This window comes from Rattus norvegicus, assembly GCF_036323735.1.
Source record: "Rattus norvegicus strain BN/NHsdMcwi chromosome Y unlocalized genomic scaffold, GRCr8 chrY_unlocalized_3, whole genome shotgun sequence".
NCBI lineage: Eukaryota > Metazoa > Chordata > Mammalia > Rodentia > Muridae > Rattus > Rattus norvegicus.
In genome coordinates this window covers 1,299,574-1,319,637 of record NW_026947389.1, presented here as the reverse complement: position 1 = coordinate 1,319,637, position 20,064 = coordinate 1,299,574, and the positions used below count along the sequence as shown (strand labels likewise).

General features: G+C 36.5%; 1 long non-coding RNA gene across 8 annotated transcripts in view; it reads left to right on the top strand.

The window, feature by feature from the left end:
* LOC134484680 (uncharacterized) overlaps positions 1-18,461 on the top strand; it is a 57,230-nt gene extending 38,769 nt beyond the window's left edge. For 2 of the 8 annotated variants that reach the window (XR_010062318.1, XR_010062316.1), the window contains exon 6: positions 3,260-4,004. This is a non-coding gene — a long non-coding RNA (uncharacterized LOC134484680). Of the gene's footprint in view, positions 1-3,259; positions 4,005-4,204; positions 4,289-18,206 lie in introns of those variants that run through there. The other 6 variants (XR_010062322.1, XR_010062317.1, XR_010062320.1 and 3 more) reach the window with 5 other exon arrangements.
* Positions 18,462-20,064: the final 1,603 nt, after the last annotated feature.

Here is a 20,064-nt window from a genome sequence, read left to right as displayed (position 1 = left end):
TATCATAGATTCACATGTATTCAGTTGAAAAGAAATGAATATACATTTAAATAGCATTTAAAGTGTTTAGGACTATTTCATAAAGTAGACAAAAGGATTTAATACATTAAAATTCTATTTTGAATCTGGTATTATCTAACAATGATAGAGTAAATAAGGAGAGAGAGTGAGACAGGGGGACAATCTGGCAAAAGGGAAGGTAATGAGAGAGGGAGAAAGAGGTACGGACCACTGACACAAAGAGAGGAAGAGGGAGTATTTTACACACTAATTTAAACCTATACACACATATTCTCAATAAAATACTTGTGAACAGATTCAAGTCAACATTAAAAATAATCTTCTACCAGATAAGCTTTCTTCAAATCCCACACATACAAGAGAGAAAAATTTAAACAGGTCCACTACAAGCAACAAGAAGACAAGAATATACACTGGTTTCACAACTATGTATTACAGTATTTGGAATTTTAGCTGGAGGAATATGACAACCGAAGAAGATCCAGGGAATACAAATGAAAAATTAAGAAATCAAAATGTTCTCGTTTGCAGATGTCATGACACCATTTTAAAAACTCTAAAAATGTATCAGTCTCTTAAGACTGAAAAATACGGTCATAAAAGCAGAATATCATAGGAACACACAAAATTCCTTAGCCTTCCTTTATGACAATCCAAACCATACTTTGAGGAAATATGGGTCAAATTCCCCTCACAATAATCAGAATATATAAAATAAAATATTGTGGATGAAAATATTAAAAATGCAAAGACCACTATGAATTAGCTAGACGTGATCCTGAATAGAGACAATTGTTCTTTAAAAGTTTACGTTTCTTAAAGCTGAAAATATATTCACAATTCAAAGTGAAAACTCAAAACACGTTATCGTTTTTGTTTTCCAATTTCAAACCATGGGAGAGAAATCAGGGAAGTATTCCACTTGAAACACTCTTAAAATATATAACAAAATACCCTGAATTCGCATAGTTATAAAGCATACTATGAGAAGACATACGAAGTAACCATGATCCATCCAGAAAACATATAAGAACATTCCAGCTGATGTTCTGAAGGACCTTAAAGACTTGAATAAATCAAACTTTTATAGTTTTAAGAATAAGTAGATAGTGTAATAATGTCAATTTTTGATTAATTAATAAAGGAAGGCTAAGGAATTTTGTGTGTTCGTATGATATTCTGATTTTATGACCGTATTTTTTCAGTCTTAAGAGACTGATACATTTTTAGAGTTTTTAAAATGGTGTCATGACATCTGCAAACGAGAACATTTTGATTTCTTAATTTTTCATTTGTATTCCCTGGATCTTCTTCGGTTGTCATATTCCTCTAGCTAAAATTCCAAATACTGTAATACATAGTTGTGAAACCAGTGTATATTCTTGTCTTCTTGCTGCTTGTAGTGGACCTGCTTTAAATTTTTCTCTCTTGTATGTCTGGGATTTGAAGAAAGCTTATCTGGTAGAAGATTATTATTAGAAATAAAATCTCCTCTTCTGGAGATTGCAGATTAGCCTCAGGAAATGGTTTTTGGCTGGCAGCACCATTGACAAAACAGTGTTTTGGTGGAGGATTTTCCATCAAAAAACTTAGCTTTACCACAGAGGCTTGGTCCAAAATACAAATGATAGTCAGTCAACAGTTTGCCATATCTTGATATCCAAAGAAAAGGAACAGTTGATTTAGTCATGATTCGGTGATGACTCTAATTCATTTCAGAATCATAGATATTGCCAGCATATATAAAACCAAAAGACCCATTGTCAAACAGCAGTATTCTCCGCATTGCCCACAGTCACCATAGTAATACCAGTGGTGAGCTCTACAGTATGGTTTGTTTCTGTTTCCTGTTTTTGCAGCTTATAAACCTTGTTTCTTTGACCCACAGAGAAGTTTCAAATAAAATAATGAAAAAAAATTTGAATTGAAAGCTATTGGTCGCTTGTAGTTGTAGTTAAAAATGAGGACCTCAAGCAATCTTCACTTGGTCCTCTTCTTTTAGGATTGGGGTTGATTCGCTTTTGCTTTTGCTTTTAGTTTCATTTTGGTGATTTTTTTTGTTTTATTATGTTTTCTTTTTCTTTTTTTTCTTTTCTACATGCAGAGATCAAGAAGTGGTCAGAAGAATTTCAAGTATAAATTCAGATGGCTGGAAAGAGCCCAGTCTCTCTAACAGGTCCACATTGTTTGCTGTACTAGGGATTTTTCTCTTGCCTTTAATATTGCCCATTTCCACTTTTTGGATCCTTTTATCCTGGCATAATTAATACTACATGTATATTATAATTATTTGAATTTCAACTCTGAAATTCTAACTCCTCTATCTCCCACACAAAACCAGAGACATGGATTGAGTCTTGTTTGGTCACGTTTTGATTCTTAGATCGGGAATCTGCCTGCAAACACTGAAGGTCCTGTTCCCAAATTGATTCTCTATAGTTCAATAAAGATGCTCTTGGCCAACCAGTTGTGAGGATATCTAGTATTCCTGCAAACAGGCTAGTAGACACAAGGGTGGAGAAAGGATTTAAGGGTGGAGTAAGAGCTACCAGTCATGTGAGATCTAGTATGGAGTGGCCATTGGTGTAGCAGGCAGGATGTTAGAAACACAGTAAGATAAGCTCATATTTGGGGTGCTGCGCTATGACCAATGAAACTGAGCCATTGAGCTAGGGCTCATTTAGAGGTGTTGAGGAGGGAGTAAAAAGGACAGCTTGCTATTTGTTAGAGGCTTAAAAAAACTTGACAATAGAGCTAAAGCACATCAAAAGTTCCTCAGCGTATGTGGCTTTCAAGTGCATTCTAAGGGAACCTGATCAGCTCTGGTAGCTTGGTCTTCCTGGAGCTTACACTGAGGCAATAGGAAAAACCTTCTGCAGAGTCTTATGAGAGCAATCCATGACCACAATGAGCGTGTCCAAATTGACCTTGACCATGAGAGTTAGAGCTGACCCACATGTATCTTTTGATTATAACCATTTCTTCTATGTGATCTTTTAGTGTTCTATTTGCTAAAAACTATTAGTGAAGAGGGTAAAATGATTCTAAAGGCTATTCTTGTTTGTCAACTATTCATCTGAGATTATTTAATCCCCAATGATAGAGGGAATATGTGAAGAATTTCTTAATAATATAAGGTCAATGTCAAATGTGCTTCTTATATGGATCTTTGGAGTAGGATGTTGCATCTTTACCCTAGAATTTTATCAAGATCTATTCTTTATATTTATTTTTTCAGGCATCTGCAGATACATCCCTTTGAAAAATGAATCCTTCTCACTAGAGACCATAGAGAGAACCTGCATTTCAATGATAATTAAATGTCATTTCAAGACATCAAATCAAAATATCAAAGTGAGAATGGAATAAATTTATTAGGACAGTGTTTTGCGAACAACTTCTTTCACAAACAGCCTTGGAAGGAGAGTTCTGAAATTTTGCATTTTATATTTGACTTTGCTCGTACTCTGACACAATCAACTCAGAGCTGTTTGGGACTTTATGGGCAATTAAACACGACAAACAGAGCTGAATGCATCATATACTCTGTCGTCTGTGTTAATATGGCTACAGTGAAGAACAACCATGCTAAAGATATTCATCTGTTTTTCAAACAACATCCTCATACAAGTGTGGACTTCTGTGGGTTATTGTATGAATAGGTTAAAACACTGGCTGAGAGTTGCCAAGGCAGATGTGGGATGGTACATGCTTGGGGCATGAAAGGCCTGTGTGTAGATCATAAACAACTTCATAATATTCATTGCTTTAATAATTACTAGGAAGTGGACTTCTGTAAAATGACTTCAGAAGACAAGCATGGTAGGCAAACAGTAACTGATTCCCTGGAGATTTAAATGATCTGGCTTGTGAAACATGGACTTAGAAGTAGAGACATGTCAGAACATGAAGACTGGAAAATCAAACCTCTGTTGCCTCTTAAGTTTCCCTACCCCATGGTTTGAGGCAAACAGCAACAGATTTTTTGCACTGAGGAATCGAATAAAAGCCAATTTGTTCTAAATCCCTGTCCTGTGAAAATACTGAAGTCATCTGTGACGCACTTCAACTCTCAGCATGGTTGAATGTCTGCTGTCAGCATGGGCTTTTACAGCCATCCCTTTTATAACTGCAGAGCTCCAAACTGCTTCAGCAACATCATTATATTCTCTTTCTGTTGCAGGGAGATTAGATCACTGTGACTACCTATGCAGTCTTTCTCTACCTTTAAAGATCCAAGGAACTATTCTCACTCCAGTGACCTATTGTAAGTAATCTTGAATCGCATTGTTGTTGTTAGTAGATCTAATCTCTTCGAATCCCAGAAGACCATGTGTCCAAAAAAGTTGATTGAGGAAGTCTTGGGTGTTTCTGTAGTAGGGGCAGGTGTGATTGATGAACAGGAATGCCTTCCCAGACTAGATCTTGCAGTTCACATACACCTGAGCCATTCTGACAGCGTGCAGCTTCCCAGAAATGAATGTTCAGTTGAAGATACTGGTCTGTTTGAGAATTGCAATCCCAGTCTATTCTTAACTATGCTTTTTATTTGAATCCCCATAGAAAACATGGAAGAATGAAGCTTTTACTTTTTCATGTTTGCACTCACAATGCTACCAAACCCTCACATACATTAGAACCTGCATACTGAAAATTTATCCATATACTTATGACCAGATGAGACACCAAGCCTTTTGGACTAATAATCTAATGGATTCTAGGAGTTTACAAATAGTCAGCCATTGTTAAATTATGTGGTCCGTAGTCTGTGATCATTTTGAACAATCAGATTCCTCTATACAGAGAGATTCATCCTTTACTATCTGTTGGGAACACCAACTACTACACCAGGTATCTAGAGAAGACCTTTTATGGCAGTTTGTCTCTAGTAAGAGTTTCAGCTAAGTTACAAATTTCCAATGGACACATTCCCGTAGTCTGACTTTCAAAGGATGCTTTGATACAGCCCTTCTTATTTTCTATAGTTCTTGGCAACAGAATTAAAATATCAATTGTAATCTATCAATGAAATGCACCCTAATTTATTTGCATTAGTGCATCAGAGAGAAGGATTATAGGATGAACAAGAATTGAAAAACAAGATGTCCTTCCTTCTGAGGACCAAGACCAGGAAATCTGAACTACATAGAAATCTGAGACAAGTTGTCTGAAGTTTGTTCTTTCCTTCAATCATGGATCTCCTAGTGAAGGAGCTCAGGTCTCATGAGTTGGCAAAAAATAACTTTATTGCTGAGCCAGGTCAACTGCTGAATACCTCTTTCATGGACCTGAAGAAACTCTGTATTCATCCTGCTATAATGTGTATATATCTATGTATCATTCATAGAATGGACACTTTACTGTTTGTTTGAAAGCAACAGTTTGTCCCTGAAGAGACACTAATTTCTTCTTTCGCACATTATTTCACAGGCTGATGGTGGGTCTCATAAGTTTATTCTGGAAGTTGCTTTACAATAATCATTCTCTGATCTGGAAGAGACCCTTTTTAATGTTATGAGATCTGTTAGAACCATATCAACCATCATTTTCCATTCCCAGTTTAGTACTGATTCATACTCCACTAAAGGTTTGTGGTCTCTGATAAAGGCAGCATCTCCCCAGACTAGTATTAATATTGCTCTTGGCACTGCATTTATGATACATCAATGTGATTTCCTTACCATTTTCATCCCCAAGAGAGTTTTTCAATTCTTCATTTCATCTGATGGGTCTAATCTACATCGTCACCCAGGATATTTGAGAGTTTTGCTAAAAAATTTTAAAAAAAGAAAGAAAGAAAAGAAAGGAAAAATGCAAGCTTATTTCACCAATTGACTCAGAAAACTTAAGTGTTAGTCAGTGGAAATACTAGTGGAAAGATTGAGATGATGAAGTTTCAACTAGAAGGACTGCTCTCTCCCAGATATTAGTGGAAGAAACAAACTGCACTATTGGTATTCAAAGCATGGAGGAGTTTGCTCTGAGCAGAGGACACAATACTTTTCTCTCCCTTATTATTTAGGACCTTTTTATATTTTACGAAAAGAATTAATGCCATGAGCTCTCAGGAAAACATCTGTGACCATCCAAATACTTGGCTTTTGGAGTAAGGAAATGAATGATATAAAATCTCTGACATCCAGCGGCATAAGAACTGCGAACTCCAGATGTTTCGGAGAGGCTCACAGCTCTTGATTCCCATATGTGTAAGGCTCAGATCCAATCTATCTCTTCAGTGATCCTCCTCAACCCCTACCAAGGATTCACTGAGATTTCCCAAGGACCACATATTTCTTCCTTTTTTTTGACACCAAGTCAGAAGACCAGCTTCCTTCTCCCCATCACTGATCTCTTCATCCTCTTTCTTCTCACTCCCCAATGGCTCGTTTTTCTGAATTACAGGCCAGTTAGTAAACTCTAGAGGTCCTGAAGGAATATTTGAAAGGGAGTTGCAGTCACAACAACACTTGTTACATCACAGAAAAAACCTACCTGCTAAATAGCTTCCTTACATGAACCAGATACAAGGGTGCCCTTTCCTGGTATGTCTCTTGTGACACAATGGAAACCTTTACGAACTCCATCTCTCTAAATCTACAAACTTATCTTTGCTTCATTAGTGGTTACATGCTCTAAATGGTGAAATTTGGTCAGGGACCTGGCATGGGTAGAAAAGATTTAGGAACATGGAGTGTAGGAGATTCTTCTAGATAATATTTTATTCCTAGGTACATTACTGTGAAATACAGTTCAAATTCTAGGATTTCTCTGTATCACAAAGGCCAGTATTTTCCCTACAGACCTTTAGTTTTAATGAATACTGTATTTCACTTCTTACTGTATATTCCTTGATAGGTGATTTTATAAATGTTCCTGAATGTGTACTCAAACATTCTAATTTCTAACTCATTTTTTGCAATGATTTCTCAACAAAGGCGCACAGCAATAGACTGAGTATAACAGTGTAAATATGGTGTAGCAACATCAAACGATAAACTCCAAAATTATATTTTATCCAAAATTTCCAGATATCAGTTAAAAAAGGACCATATGGAGCATAGAATTTTCTTTTCTAGTCACTTTTGATATCATCTGCAAAAATATCTACATTCTAGTGTCTCAGGCCCAGATTTAATTGTTTAGGATGTTTTAACATGTTTCTTTCTTAAGGCCAAGGAGAAGGTAGAGGAGGATGATCACAAAGAAGAACGGCTTCTGGACCAGTGAAACCTCAACTTCAATAGGTTCATAAGAACAGGAGAGAATCTACTTGGCAATGCCATTTGTGGATTCTACCTTCTTGACCTATTTGCGCAGAATCCATGTTAAAATTCCACCTAACTTCATAATTGTAGGAGTCACCAAAAGTATATATAACAGCCACCAAATTAAATAAGATTGATGAAGCTAAGAAGTGCATTGTACCAGGACCTGGATGTAGATATTTCCTGAGAGACATAGCTAGAGAATGTCAATTACAGAAGTGAATGCTAGTGGCAAACCAGTGAACTGAAAACGGACCTCTTGTTGGTAGATTTTGAGAAAGGATTACAAGAGTTGAAGGTGCTTTCAACACCATAACAACAACGGTACCAATGAACCAGAACTTCCTGGTACTAGACCAATATTAAAAGACTTTACATGGACAGACCAATTTCTCTAAATGGATATGTGGCAGATGATGATCTTAATGGACACCAATGGAAGGAGAAGCCCTTGATCCAAGCCAGAATTGTCTTATAGTTCAAGGGATTGTCAAGGGGCAGAAAGTGTCATTAAAGAAGGGATAGTGAATAGGTAGGGATTTTATAAGAAGGAAAATTAGAAAGAAAATAATATTTTACAGGTAAATAGAGAAACATCTAGTTTAAAAAAAAGCAATTAAATTTGCTAAAAAATAAATAAACTCAAGATATAAAAGATAAGAAAACAGTCATCTAATCAAACCCATTGACTCGAAAATCTAAAGTGGTATTCAGAGTAATACTAGTGGAAAGACAGAGATGATGAAGTCTCAACTAGAAGCACATCTCTCTCCCAAATATCAGAGTCAGATAAAAACTGCACTATAGGAATCCAAAGCATGGAGGTGTTTACTCTGAGCTAGGGACACAATACTTGTCTTTCCCTTCTTCCTTAGGACGTCTTTCTTTTGGACAAAAAAAAATAAATAAATAAAGGCCATGAGGTCACAGCAAATCAACTGTACTGTTCCCAAAACTTGGCTTTTGGAATAAAGCAATGAATGATATAAACACTCTGACTTCCAGGAACCATAAGAACTTGGAATTACAGATGCTTCTGAGGAGCTCTCAGCTCCTGATTCCCATATGGTGAAGGCTCATATCAAGGCTATCTCTTTAGTTACTCCAGTCAACACGTATGAAGTATGCACTTAGCATTCCTAAGGACGACGTATTTTTCTCTTATTTTAATACCACGGCAGACGGCCAGGTTCCTTCTCCCCATCATTGTTGGGCACTATGGGAGTAGAAGCCTTTTGTCCTCCCTAGCTTTGTCTCCTAGTTCAAGGGAATGTCAATTGGCAGAAAAGGGGGTTTGAAAACAAGGAAAGGGAACAGATATGATCTTAAGGGCAGGAATCTGGGAAAGGAAATAATATTTTAAATTTAAATATAGAAACAACAAGTTAAAAAAAACAATAAAATTTGCTAAAGAGTAAATATAATGAAAGATAAGAAAGAAAACTGACAATTAATCCCATATATTGACTCGGAAATCCAAAGTGGTATTCAGAGTAAAGCTAGTGGAAAGACTGACATGATGAAGTCTCAAACAGAAGCACTTCTCTCTCCCAGATATCAGTGTCAGACACAAACGGCAGCATAGGTATCCAAAGCATGGTGGAGTTTACTCTGAGAAGAGGACACAATACTTGTCAATCCTATCTTCCTTAGGACACTTTCTTTTTTACAAAAAGAATAAAGGCTATGAGATCTCAGGAAAACAACTGTGCCCTTCCCAAAACTTGGCTTTTGAAATAAAGAAATAAATGATATAAATTCTCTGACTTCCAAGAACTATAATAACAGGGAAGTCCAGATGTTTTTGGGAGGCTCCCAGCTTCTGTTACCCTTATATTGAAGGCTCAGATCAAGGCTGTCTCTTCAGCCATCCCATTCAATCTGTACCAATGACTCACTGAGCTTTCCCAAGGACCATGTATTTCTTCCTTTTTTTATATAAAGAAAGAAGGCCAGCATCCTTCTCCCCATCTCTGATCTATTCATCCTCTTTGCTTTCACTCCAAAATGGCTGTTTACTCTGAATTAGAATTCAATTAGTAAACACTAGAGGTACTGAAGTGATATCTGATAGGGAGTTTCAGTCACAACAATACTTGTGACATCACAGAAGCTAGGGCTTTCCAGGTTACAAGAGATGCTTCAGGGAGGGCCTAAAGATTATGTCATTGAGAAGTGCTATGGTTTACCTGCTAAACAGCTTTCCTAACATAGACCAGATTCGAGGGTGCCCATTCCATGTATGTCTCCTGTGACACAGTGGAAACCTTTACATACTCCATCTCTCTTAAGCTAGAGATTTCTCTTTGATTTTTTTAAGCAGTTACATGCTTGGGATGGAGAAAGTTAATAAGGGCCTTGGCATGGGTAGAAAAGTTTTAGGAACATCTAGTGTAGGAGGTTCTTCTAGATAATATTTTTATTCCCAGGTTCATTCCAGTGACATAGAGTTCCAATTTCTTGGTTATCTATGTATCACAATGGCCAGTATTTTCCCTACAGTCCTGTAATTAAATGAATATTGTATTTTACTTTCTTATTGTACTTTCATTGACAGGGCATTTCATAAATATTCCTGAAAGTGTACTCAAATATATTGATTTTCAATTCCATTTTCTACAATGATTTTGGCAACAAATTGTGCCTAGCTATAGACTGAGCATAACGGTGTAAATACTGTGTACACACTTCAAATGATAAACTCCTAAATGCTTATTTCATCTAAAAATTACCAGACATCAGCAATACAAAGGGCAACATGGACTATAGAATTTGGTTCTCTAGTCCCATTTGATATTAATTCTGTACTACCTATCTTCTTGTTTTCCCATGGCCAGACTTGAGGGTTTTGGATGTTTTAATATTATTCTTTCTTAAGTAAAAACCTTAGATACTGGAGGATAGGCAGGGAGAAGAATGGCATTATTACCAGTCAAACCTCAAATTCAATATGTTCATAATACAGGATGGAGTCTATTTGACATTGTCATTTCTGAATTCTACATTCTTTACCCAGTTGGGAAGATTTTATGTTAACATTCCACCTAACCACCTAGTTGTAGGAGCCACCAAAAGTATTATATATATATATATATACATCTGCCACCAAAACGATATAAAATTGATGAAGCTAAGAAGTGCATACATTATGCCAGGAACAGATATAGACCTTTCCTGAGAGACACAGCTATAGTATGTGAAATACAGAGTTAAACGATAACGGCAAATTCTGTACTGAAAATGGACTTCTTGTTGGTAAATGTTGAGAAAGAATTACAAGATATGAATGGGGCTTTAATCCCCATAAGAACAATGACAATGAACGAAACCTTTCTGGTACTAAATCAACATTCAAGACTGCACATTACAGACCAATGGCTCCAATTCCATATGTAGCAGAGGATGGTCTTGGTGAGCAACAATGGAAGAAGAGGCCCTTGGTCCACCCTAGGTTTGATTCCCAGATCAACGGAATGTCAAGAGGCAGTAAGGGGGTTATAGAAAAAGGGGAAATGGACAGGTCAGGGCTCTTTTGGAGAGGAAACTGGGAAAGGAAATTATATTTGTAAAGAAAATATAGAAGTATCCAATTAAAAAAGCAATAAATTGCTTAAAAAATGATATAAGTAAAAGAAAAGAAAATTGTCAAGGAATCATACATATCGACCCAGAAATTTAAAGGGTACCTGTCAGTGAATTGTAATCAGAGTAATACTAGTGGAAAGACTGAGATGATGGTGTCTCAGCTAGATGCATATCTCTGTCCCAGATATCAGTGTCAGAAACAAAGTGCACTATAGGAATCCAAAGCAAGGAGGAATTTACACTGAGGAGAGGATACAATACTTGTCATCACTCCTTCCTTAGGAACTTTTTCTCATGGAAAAAAAAATAATGAAAGTCATCAGCTCTCAGAAAAACAACTGAACCCTTCCGAACCCCTGCCTTTTGGAATAAAGAAATTAATAATAAAAAATCTCTGATTTCCAGGAACCATAACCAGCAAGGAAATGCAGATGCTACTGAGAGGCTTTCACCTCCTAAATCCCATATGTGGAAGGTTCAGATCAAGGCGATGTGTTTAGTGTACCCTCACAACCCCTACACAGCACCCAGAGCTTTCCCATGTACCATGTATTTCTTCGATTTTTAAACTAAAACATTAGGCCAACTTCCTTCCCCCCATCTCTGATATCTACATCCTATTTGTTCTCCCTCCTAAGTAGCTGTTTAAACTAAAATAAAGGCCAATTAAAAAACCTTAGAGGTACTAAAGGAATGTCTGAGAGGCAGCTGCAGTCACAACATTACTTTTGATATAACAGAAGAAGCTAGGGCTCTCTAGATTGCAAGAGATTTTTTAGAGACGGCCTAATGACGTTATCCCTGAGAATTGCCATGGCCTACCTGCTAAAAATCTTTCTTTATATTGACCAGATTCTGGGGTGCCCTTTCCAGGAGTGTCTCCTTTGACACAGTGGAAACATTTATGCAGAATATCTCTCTAATGCTAGAGAGTTCCCTTTGCTTTATGAGTGGTTACCTGCTCTGAATGGACAAAGTTATTCAGGGTCTTGGCATGTGTAGAAAATACCTAGTAACATGGGATGTAGGAGAGCCTTCTGGATAATTTTATTACCAGGTCCATTCCTGTGACAAACAGTTCAATTTCCTAAGTTCTATCTGTTTCCCAAAGGACATTGTTTCCCTACAGATATTAAAATGAGTGGATTATGTATTTCATTTTCTAATTGTTAATTCCTTGATAGGGGACTTTATAGGTATTCCTGAATGTGTACTCAATAATTCTGTTTTCCAAATCTAGTTTTTTGCAATGATTTTCGCAACAAAGCTGGCCAAGCTAAAGAGTGAATTTAATAGTGTAAATATTGTGTACCTACTTCAAATGATAAACGCCCAAATTTTTATTTAATGCAGAAATTACCTGACATCAGTAAATCAAAGGACAGCATGGACTATAGAAAGCAGTTCTGTAGTCACATTAGATATCATTTCTTTAATATCTACCTTCCTGTGTTCCAAGGGTGAGACTTCAGGCTTTTGGATGTTTTAAAATGATACTTTCTTCAAGCCAAACAATAGATACAGGATGATGGGAAGGGAGAAGAATGGCTTGAGTTCCATTAAAACCTCAACTTCAATAGGCTCAAAAGAACAGGAGGGAATATATTTGGTATTGTCATTTGTGGATACTCCATTCTTCACCTAGGAGCGCAGAATCCATATTAAAATTTCACATAATTTCCTAGATGTAGAAGCCACCAAATATATATATATATATATATATATATATATATATATATATGTAGAGAGACAGAGACAGAGACAGAGACAAGGATGGATAGATAACTAGATAGATAACTAGATAGATAGATAGATAGATAGATAGATAGATCAGCCACCAAAATTAGATATGATTAAGATTAATGAAGCTAAGAAGTACATGCTTCCAGGGACAGGTTATATATATTTCCTGAGAGACACAGCTAGAGCATGTTATTTACACAAGTCAATGCCAGTGGCAAACCAGAGAATTGTAAATGGACCTCTTCTTGGTAAATTTTGAGAAAGGATTACTAGAGCTGAAGATGCTCTACACCATCAGTAGAACAATGACAATGAACAAGAACATTCTGGTACTATACAGATATTCAAAGACTGTACATGGGCAAACCTATGGGTCCAAATGCATATGTAGCAGAGGATTGCATTGTTGGACACCAAAGGAAGGAGAGGCCCTTGGTTCTCCCTAGGTTTGACTCCCAGTTCAAGGAAATGTCGAGGGGAAGTAAGAGGGGTTTAAATGTAAAGGAAGGGAAACGTTCAGGTCTCTTATGGAGAGGATACTGGGAAAGGAAAAAAAACATTTAAAATGTAGATATAGAAATATCCAAAAAATATTAAAATTAACTTAAAAATTAAAAAAAATCAAAGAAATATAAGTAAATAAAACTGCAAGGTAATCAGACATATTGATTCAGAAATCTAGAGGGACACTGTCAGGGAATGGTAGTCAGCATAACACTAGTGGAAAGAATGAGGTGATGAAGTTTCAAATAGAAGCATTTCTCTCTCCCAAATATCAGTGTCAGACAGAAACTGTACTATAGGAATCCAAAGCTGGAGGAGATTACTCTGAGCTGAGCATACAATACTTGTCTTTCCCTTCCTCCATAGGTCTTTTTCCTTTTGGGGGAAAAAATAAAAGCCATGAGCTCTCAGAAAAAAAAAAAAAAAACACTATACCTGTCCCAACACCTGACTTTTGGAATAATAAAATGAATGATAAAAAATCTCTGATTCCCAGGAACCATAACAAGCAAGGAAAACCAGATGCTACTGAGAGGTTCGCAATTCCTGAATCCCATATATGGAAGGCTCAGATCAAGGCTATGTGTTCAGTGAACCCTCACAACCCCTACACAGCACTCACTGTGCTTTCCCATGTACCACATATTTCATTTTTTTAAACTAAACAGAAGGCCAACATTCTTCTACTCATTTCTGTTATGTACATACTCTTTGTTCTCCCTCCCAAATGACTGTTTGTACTGAAATAAAGGCCATTTAGTATTCCCAAGATGTACTGCCGGAATATCTGTGATGCAGTTCCTTGTGACATCACAAAAGCTAGTGCTCTCCAGGGTACAAGAAATTTTTCAGGGAGGGCCAAATGATGATGTCACTGAGAACTGCCATGGCCTACCTGCTTTCCTTATATTGACCAGATTCAAGGGTGCCTTTTCCAGGAGAGTCTCCTGTGACACAGTGGTAACCTTTATGTACTATATCTCTCTACAGCTGGAAACTTCTCTTTTTTTCATCAGTGGTTACAGGCTCTTAACGGACCAAGTCAGTTAGGGGCTTGTATTGGGTAGAAAAGATCTAGGAACATGGGTTGTAGGAGATTCTTCTGGATAATAACTCTATTACCGGGTCCATTCCTGTTACAAACAGTTCAATTTTCTAGATTTTCCCTCTTTCTCAAAGGCCATTTTTTTTCTCTACAGGCATTTAACTGAGTGAATTTTGTATTTCATTTTCTAATTGTTCATTCCTTGATAGGGGACTTTATAGATATTCCTGTATGTGTACTCAAACATTCTGTTTACCAATTCTAGATCTTTGCAATGATTTTGGCAACAAAGGTGGCCAAGCTATAAAGTGAATTTGCAAGTGTAAATATTGTGTATCTACTTAAAATGATAAGCTATCAAATTTTTATTTTATGCATATACATAGCTGCCTGAGTAAATAAAAGGAGAGCAGGGACAATCGAAAATGTTTCTGTAGTCCCATTAGATATCATTTCTGTAATAAGTACCTTCCTGTGTTCCAAAGGGTGATATTTCAGCATTTTGGATGTTTTAAAATGATTCTTTCTTCTGGCCAAAGATAAGATAAAGGAGGATTGACAGGGAGGGAAGAACTTGAGGTCCAGTGAAACCTCAACTTTAATAGGCTCATAAAAACAGGAGCGATTCTATTTGTCATTGGCATTTGTGGATTCTACATTCTTGACGTAGCTGCTCAGAATCCATGTTAAAATTCCACCTAATCTCATAGCTCTAGGAACCACCAAAAGTATATATATATATATATATATATATATATATATATATATATATATATATATATATATATACATATACATATATGTACATATATATACACATATACATATATATAATATATATATACACATATACATATATATATATAATATATATATATACACATATACACACATATATATATATATATATATATATATATATATATATATATATATATATAATCAGCCACCAAAACTAGATAAGATTGATGAACCTAAGAAGCACATTCTGTCAGGAACCAGATATAGATCTTCCCTAAGGGACACACCTAGAGCATGTCAAATACAGAAGTGAATGTGCTGTTGCAAAAATATAAAAATAAAAAAGTAGTCTTTTACCCCGCTTACACTGTCACCATAGTTTCCCAAGCCTCTGCTAGATATCTTGGTTGAATACAGCCCTACTCCTCATCTGCCCAGTGTCTCTTACTGCCACACACATTCTTACTCAAATCCTCACATAAAAGAACACACAACAAAATAATCTTTGACCCAATTGATAAGATATAATAGCCCACTTAAGCATACCAAGCCTGGTACCATCCATACCTTTGGAACATTAATAACAACAAGTAAATAAACAGAGCAGAATCTTAACTTCACCTGCTATGGCTTCTCACCTCTCCTCTTCCTGTCTCTCCTTTTTCCTCTAGTCTCTTCTACTTCCTTCAAACTTCTTTCCTGCCCATTCTTCCTTCCTCCAATGATAGGCCTCCTTCTTTCCTGGACCCGCCCCTCACCTGTACTTCACAAATTTAATGGGAAAGTGGTTTTGGAGAATTCACCTGAGTTCTGAATACAGGACAAGGCAGCTGTCCTTAGAGCAGTGGATTAGCATCAAAATACAGATAACTTCAGTGTAAACAATGTTTCCCCCTTTTTGTCCAGTTAAACAGACTTTTAATTTACATATCAATTGAGTAAGATTATTACCATTCAACAATTTTAAAGCATTTGATATACTCAACACCCAGTCTGTCACTATATCAGTTAGAAATAACATTTAGTTCTTCATTTCAGCTTCAGAAAGGCTTAAAATCTATATTATGTCTTGGCTAGATTGTATACTATCTGATAACTATCCGAAAAATATGTATATCCAGAGTTATACGGCCTGATAAGCAACGAGACTATAATCAGTCTCCAACCGTGCCAGAAATCTGAGAAAGACCAATATCTATACACATAGGAAGCCTAAGACCACTTCTAGTACTGAGAGGTTGTAGAGACACATTTCCACTAGCACAGTCCACTGTTAGCAACATGTGAGTGGGATACTTTCTAAACTTTTCAGTGTTTCTTCCTAAATATTGACTTTAAAATGCATTTAGCATAATAAATATTGAGGAGGATGGAGGGAGGGAGGAAACTGAAAGGGAGGGGAGGTAGGGAAGGGAGTGGGCTTTGGAGGAATTAGTTATAGGGAAAGCAGGGAAAAGAGAATGGAAATCACAAGTTTGGGGTGCACATCTCAAGGAAGATCCAGAGAACTGGGAAAGGCGAGTCCCCAGGATGTCTATTGGGGTGACTGTAGCAATGAGGGTACAGATCCTTAATTTGCCAATTCTGTAGCCAGGAATGACCCACAGTGATGTGACAAGGAAAAAAACCCACCCATTAAACCTTCAATCCAAAGTTAACACAGCCTACAAGATCTTCAGAGACAAAGATAGAAACAGTAGACATGGAAGGAATGTCCAACCAATGGTTATTACAGATTGAGACCTACCGCATGAGCAATCACCTATCTCTGATACATTAAAGATACTCTATCATGCTTGCACACAGATTCCTAGTATAACTTTCCTCTCTGTGACTCCACCCTATAGCTGAGAGAAACAAGTGTAAAGATTCACCACCAAACATTAGCTGGAGCTTGGGGAGTCTTTAAAAAAACAGGTGAAGAATCAAGGCCCAGATAATATGAGGGACTTCACAGAAAGACCAATAGAATCAACTCATGGGGACTCTTGGGGTTTTTCAAAGACTGAACCACCAACCAGAGAGTGAATATGGACTGAGCCTGAGCCACCAGGACATAGGTAGGAAATGTATAGCTTTGTCTTTTTATGGGTTCCCCTGACAATGGGTGTTGGCGTACCTTGAAGATGGAGCACCGATCTTGGGATGTAAAATGAGTAAATAAATGAATGAATTTTAAAGAAACAGATGTCCCATCTACATACAACATGTTTTGGGGAAACCCAATTCTAGTTGTTCGGTACCCACATGAAGACAAAGCCTGTGGACTGCCTATATCCTTAGAGGCCATAATCCTTTTCATTCTGTTCTTCCATCTGTGTCCCCAAGCACCACCCCTGGTATGGCTAATGGATGTCTGCTTCTGTCTGAGTCAGCAGCTTAGTGGAGTCTCTCAGAGGGAAGCCATGTTAGACTCCTTTCTCCAAGCATAACAGAGTGTCAGTAGTAGTGTCAGGGATTGGTGCTCATCCCTGGGATGGGTCTCGATCTGCACTAACCATTGGTTGAAATTTCCTCACTCTCTGTTCTATGCACGGCGCCTTCATTTCTTGTGGTCAGAATAAATTTTGGGTCAAAAGTAGGTGTCTTTATCACTCCATTTGGGTTGCTCTCTGGCTACCGGAGATTGCTTCTTCAGGTCCATATCACTGAGGCTGTGAGTCTCAACTAAGGAAACACCCATTGATTCATGGGCATCTTTTACCCCAGCTCTCTGCCTCTTTCTGGATATGACCTCTACCTCCTCAACCCATATATCTAGGCTGCTGTGTCTGTCCTCACTAGCAGATGGTGTGATCACAGAGACTAGATATGCAAGGTGAGGAGATACCCGAGGGTTCCCCTCCTGCTCAGAGGAGAAAAGGCTGGGGGAAGGATTGTGAGAGGGGTGAACTGGAGGGGGCAGTGTGCAGCATGTAAAGTGAATAAATAAACAAATAACTATGAAAATAACTAAGTCTACTTGAAGGTAAGAAGCAGGTGTGTGTGTGTGTGTAAGTAAGTAAGTAAGTAAACTTCAATGTAAGAGCAGTGTGTGTGTGTGTGTGTGTGAGTGTGAGTGTGTGTGGCTGTGTATGTATTTGTGTGTGTGTATATATATATATATATATATATATATATATATATATATATATATGAAGTTAAGAACAGGTGGGTGTATGTTTAATATTAAATTATCACATTTGAGAAAACAGTAGTCTATGCAGAAGACAGGACACCTTAGGCACTATATTTACAAAAAATGGTGTTTGCTGCAGATGAATGAATGATTCGGTGATTAATAGCATTATCTGTTCTTCCAGAGAACCTGTTGACAGCTCACAAGTGGCTGTAATTTCAGCATCACGGAACCTCACACCTTCTTCAACCTCCTGGACAGTAGGCATGCATGTGTTGCACATGTGAACAAGCATATGTACAACAAAAAGTATAAAAACAGAAGAGCAGTTCCTGGTTGACATAATTTGATTTTCGTGAATATTCATAGTAATGATCACAGTCAAATAAACACTTTATTGTTCTATAGTGCAATCAAAACCACTAAAAGTTAATGATCACATGAGTCACTTAAAATCTATTTATTAAAAAATTGCAATAAAAATTTGCAGAAATGAAATTAAAATTTTATTACTATATGAATTAAAAAACATTAATATTCTCATATAGAGCTGAAAATAATACTTTACACATATTTCTTTGGCTTGTATAAATATTGCAGTTTGTGGTTAATTTGCTGCTGGTTTTTGTAGGAGTTCTTTCCAGGTATTAGCCCATAAACTCTATAAACTCATGAAGAATACACTACAGGAATGTAGGCTCTATTGTGTTGAATCCAGGAAGGTTGCTATATGTTTTCCTTCTTGTCTGATCAATTTTCTCTACGTACATTACAAGGATATTTTTGTTCATGGATTCTTCCACTTTTGTCAAGCTGATAGCTGATAGCTGATAACTGGAGAATATTTAATTTTGGAAGATCATTTTTGAAGATATTTCCTAATGTCTGCACTATCAATGATATAGATTTTCAAATGTGTGGCCAAAGGAACAGCTATCAAGGGACTAAACATGACTTTTAACTAGTGTTGCTTTGTCTTTTTGAAAGAAGTAATCAGAAAGGGATGCTGTTTGTTTTAAGGGACTCTGGGGGGAAAACAGGAAGGAGGACAGCATTTGAGACATAAATAAATTAATAAAATAAATAAATACAAAAAATAAAAAAGAATTCAAACTATACAGGAAAAACAGATTTAATTGCTAGGAAACAGTATGGTTTTATATCGTGTCCTAATTCCTGAATTTTATATACTTTAAGCAATCTAATGACTAATTCTCAAAAATCAGAAAATTGAAAAAAAAATTGTTACAAGTAACACAGTAGGTTTACCAAATCATATCAACAATGTTTCTAGAACTGTACACTTTCTATGCCCATATCCAATCCAGAAATCCAGTTAACATTTACTTATTACATATCTTAAGTCATTCAGTTTTGTGATAATTCATTACTATTTTTATCTTCTGTGACCACACCTTTGAAGATAACTACTTACCTTGCAAGAATGTCTCTGAATTTGGATTTGCCCAGTGGGTTTCCTCTTTTAGGTTGAGATTATATGTACTTGACACAGATACCACAAAGTGTTTCTTGCTTCGCTTATCGCAGGTAAGCATTAGGAGGATATCTGTCATCTTAACAAGAACCAAATATGGAGCAATGAAATTATTTTAAATTATTTTCCTTTCATATTTAAAATATTTTAATGTATTTTCTTTTGTATTTCTTTTAAAGTAATAGAAGTTATGGGAGAATCACTTAAAGCCTATGGAAAGACTGTGTGTCTCTTCAAAACATTAGGATTGGTTTTCAGCATCTCTGTCATTTTTTCACCAACATTTTGACCTGAATGATCCTTACTCCATGTAAGAAAACTCAGAACAATGAGTCTGAGGAGAATATAATTACTGTCTTTCTGTATGGGTGACTCATGCCTAAAACAATACTGTGGTTTTGGTGTCATGGTAATTTGTCAATGTCTTCAATATTTTCAGCACACTTAAATGGAATTTTATTTTTGTTTCATTATACTCATAAAGACTCAAGATTCTAATTGTATATTATTTTATTTTCCTGTTGAATAGCAACCTGAATCTAATTAT